The following is a 4,264-nucleotide window of genomic DNA, read 5'->3' on the forward strand; positions in this document are numbered from 1 at the left end:
ATAAGGCTATTATTAGTTTTAAAATTTCGTCAAATAGTTATTTATTCCATTAAATGTATATTATATTATAGAATTTACATATTATAATTACGAAAAAATCTAAAATTCTATAAAATGGTACTTTGTAGATGTTATATTATTAGAGTCATCATAAAAAACTTTTAGTAAAATTAGACTACTTATACTGTAAAAAAATTAAAATTTTTATTTATTAAACAAATATTTAAATCTCTTGAAATTTATCTTTCAAACTTACCATCAATATCCTCAAGAACTTAATTAATTATGTTATCATACTGCGTACTTAAAACTTCTTACTGAAATTTTAAGTTAATTTTATGATATTTAATGTTGGCATTTCGATTACCCTTAATAATTATGTGAGCATTATTTTGGACGTGCAAAAATGCCTAGTAAAATCCTAATAAGACAATAACTTACCTTAATGTTCGTCAATTTAATCAGCCACTGGATGGTTTCTCATATCTTTGAACAAAACAAATATCTTTTGTTAATTAAAGTAAAATTAAATTAGGTGGCCCAGAGAACTATTTAAACTTGTAATACATTAAGAAGGAATAGAAAAATTACATTTAACAGTCTCGTAATAATAGAAAAATTACATTTAACAGTCTCGTAATAAAAATAAGGCTATTATTTGTTTTAAAATTTCATCAAACAGTTATTTACTCTATTAAATATATTTGTATATTGTATTATAGAATTTACATATTATAATTTAGACAAAATCTCAAACTATAGAAAATGGTACTTTGTAGATGTTATATTATTAGAGTAACATAAAAAACTTTTAGTAAACTTAGACTACTTGTACTCTAAAAGAATTAAAATTTTTATTTATTAAACAAATATTTATATGTCTGAAATTTATCTTTCAAACTTACCATCAATATCCTCAAGAACTTAATTAATTATGTTATCATACTGCGTACTTAAAACTTCTTACTGAAATTTTAAGTTAATTTTATGATATTTTATGTTGGCATTTCGATTACCCTTAATAATTATGTGTGCATTATTTTGGACGTGCAAAAATGCCTAGTAAAATCTTAATAAGACAATAACTTACCTAAATGTTCATCAATTTAATCAGCCACTGGTTAGTTTCTCATATATTTGAAAAAAACAAATATCTTTTATTAATTAAAGTAAAATTCAATTAGGTGGGCCAGAAAACTATTTAAACGTTTAATACAGTAAGAAGGAATAGAAAAAATACATTTAACAGTCTCGTAATAAAAATAAGGCTATTATTAATTTTAAAATTTCATCAAATAGTTATTCACTCCATTAAATATTGTATTACAGAATTAACATATTATAATTTAGAAAAGATCTAAAACTCTAGAAAATGGTACTTTATAGATGTTATATTATTAGAGTCAACATAAAAAACTTTTAGTAAAATTAGACTACTTATACTCTAAAACAATTAAAATTTTTATTTATTAAACAAATATTTATGTCTGAAATTTATCTTTCAAACTTATCATCAATATCCTCACGAACTTAATTAAATATGTTATCATAATGCGTACTTAGAACTTCTTACTGAAAATTTAAGTTAATTTTATGATATTTAATGTTGGCATTTCGATTACCCTTAATAATTATGTGAGCATTATTTTGGACGTGCAAAAATGCCTAGTAAAATCCTAATAAGACAATAACTTACCTTAATGTTCGTCAATTTAATCAGCCACTGGATGGTTTCTCATATCTTTGAACAAAACAAATATCTTTTGTTAATTAAAGTAAAATTAAATTAGGTGGCCCAGAGAACTATTTAAACTTGTAATACATTAAGAAGGAATAGAAAAATTACATTTAACAGTCTCGTAATAAAAATAAGGCTATTATTTGTTTTAAAATTTCATCAAACAGTTATTTACTCTATTAAATATATTTGTATATTGTATTATAGAATTTACATATTATAATTTAGAAAAATCTAAAATTCTAGAAAATGGTACTTTGTAGATGTTATATTATTAGAGTCAACATAAAACACTTTTAGTAAAATTAGACTACTTATACTCTAAAAGAATTAAAATTTTTATTTATTAAACAAATATTTATGTCTGAAATTTATCTTTCAAACTTACCTCAATGTCCTCAATAACTTAATTAAATATGTCATCATAATGCGTACTTAGAACTTCTTACTGAAAATTTAAGTTAATTTTATGATATTTTATGTTGGCATTTCGATTACCCTTAATAATTATGTGTGCATTATTTTGGACGTGCAAAAATGCCTAGTAAAATCTTAATAAGACAATAACTTACCTAAATGTTCATCAATTTAATCAGCCACTGGTTAGTTTCTCATATATTTGAAAAAAACAAATATCTTTTATTAATTAAAGTAAAATTCAATTAGGTGGGCCAGAAAACTATTTAAACGTTTAATACAGTAAGAAGGAATAGAAAAATTACATTTAACAGTCTCGTAATAAAAATAAGGCTATTATTAATTTTAAAATTTCATCAAATAGTTATTCACTCCATTAAATATTGTATTACAGAATTAACATATTATAATTTAGAAAAGATCTAAAACTCTAGAAAATGGTACTTTATAGATGTTATATTATTAGAGTCAACATAAAAAACTTTTAGTAAAATTAGACTACTTATACTCTAAAACAATTAAAATTTTTATTTATTAAACAAATATTTATGTCTGAAATTTATCTTTCAAACTTATCATCAATATCCTCACGAACTTAATTAAATATGTTATCATAATGCGTACTTAGAACTTCTTACTGAAAATTTAAGTTAATTTTATGATATTTAATGTTGGCATTTCGATTACCCTTAATAATTATGTGAGCATTATTTTGGACGTGCAAAAATGCCTAGTAAAATCCTAATAAGACAATAACTTACCTTAATGTTCGTCAATTTAATCAGCCACTGGATGGTTTCTCATATCTTTGAACAAAACAAATATCTTTTGTTAATTAAAGTAAAATTAAATTAGGTGGCCCAGAGAACTATTTAAACTTTAAATATATATTATATTATAGAATTTACAATTTATAATTTAGAAGAAATTTGAAACTCTAGAAAATGGTACTTTATAGATGTTATATTATTAGAGTCAACATAAAAAACTTTTAGTAAACTTAGACTACTTATACTCTAAAACAATTAAAATTTTTATTTATTAAACAAATATTTAGGTCTGAATTTCTTACTGAAAAATTAAGTTAATTTTATGATATGTTATGTTGGCATTTCGATTATCGTTAATAATTATGTGTGCATTATTTTGGACGTGCAAAAATGCCTAGCAAAATTCTAATATGACAATAACTTACCTTAATGTTCATCAATTTAATCAGCCACTGGATGTTTTCTCGTATCTTTGAACAAAACAAACATCTTTTGTTAATTAAAGTAAAATTAAAGTAAGTGACCCAGAGAACTATTTAAACTTTTAATACTTTAAAAAGCTATAGAAAAAATACATTTAATTGTCTCGTTAAGTATCAGATAATTATTAGTTTTAAAATATGATACTTGTGCTTCTCAACACATTCTGTTTGAATGATTTACCATCCTCCAATGTTTAGTATGAACCAAAGTGTAAAAATTCATCAAATAGTTTATATTTATTCCATTAAATATGTATTGTAAAAAATTGTACTCTGTAGATTTTTTATAATTATAATCAATATAAAAAGCTATTAGTGAAAATACAATCAAAACAATTAAAATTTATACATATAAAATGTCTGAACCTAACCTAACCTATTTAAATGAGTTATCATAATGCGTACACATAATTTCGGATGTGCAAAAATGCCTAACAAAATCCTAATAGCAATAACTTACCTAAATGTTCATCAGTTTGATCAGCCACTAGATTATGTTCCACATGTTTCCGCATATCTTTAAAGAAAAAACAAATGTTTTTTGTTAATTAATGTAAAATTAAATTAGATGGTCCCTGAGAACTATTTAAACCTTCAATACATTAAGAAAAAATACATTTAATTATCTCTGCATAAGAACAAGTTTATTATTAGTTCTGAAATATCATTCTAGGTCTTTTGAACATGTTTATTAGAAATGATTTAGCATCCTTCAAAATTCAGTATGGATCAAACTTTTAAATATATTTTAAAAGGCACAAATCTGATTATAAAATTTAATATACATTTCACATTCTATTCTATATTTTAATTACTTTAGTCGACCAAATGTTGTAATTTCATTTTAATAAAAAGTG

At 22.8% G+C, this 4,264-nt stretch overlaps 1 long non-coding RNA gene across 2 annotated transcripts; it reads right to left on the minus strand.

The window, feature by feature from the left end:
- Positions 1-441: 441 nt before the first annotated feature.
- LOC109604149 (uncharacterized) lies at positions 442-3,895 on the minus strand. 2 transcript variants are annotated; one of them, XR_007547382.1, is made up of 5 exons: positions 3,868-3,895; positions 3,351-3,395; positions 2,917-2,961; positions 1,697-1,741; positions 442-486 (listed from the first exon to the last, which is right to left on the minus strand). It is a non-coding gene; the product is annotated as an uncharacterized LOC109604149 (long non-coding RNA). The 2 variants fall into 2 exon arrangements; XR_007547383.1 differs by lacking the exon at positions 1,697-1,741.
- Between the last annotated feature and the right edge of the window lie 369 nt (positions 3,896-4,264).

The sequence above is a fragment of the Aethina tumida genome, chromosome 2 (assembly GCF_024364675.1).
Source record: "Aethina tumida isolate Nest 87 chromosome 2, icAetTumi1.1, whole genome shotgun sequence".
In the NCBI taxonomy this organism is placed as follows: Eukaryota; Metazoa; Arthropoda; class Insecta; order Coleoptera; family Nitidulidae; genus Aethina; species Aethina tumida.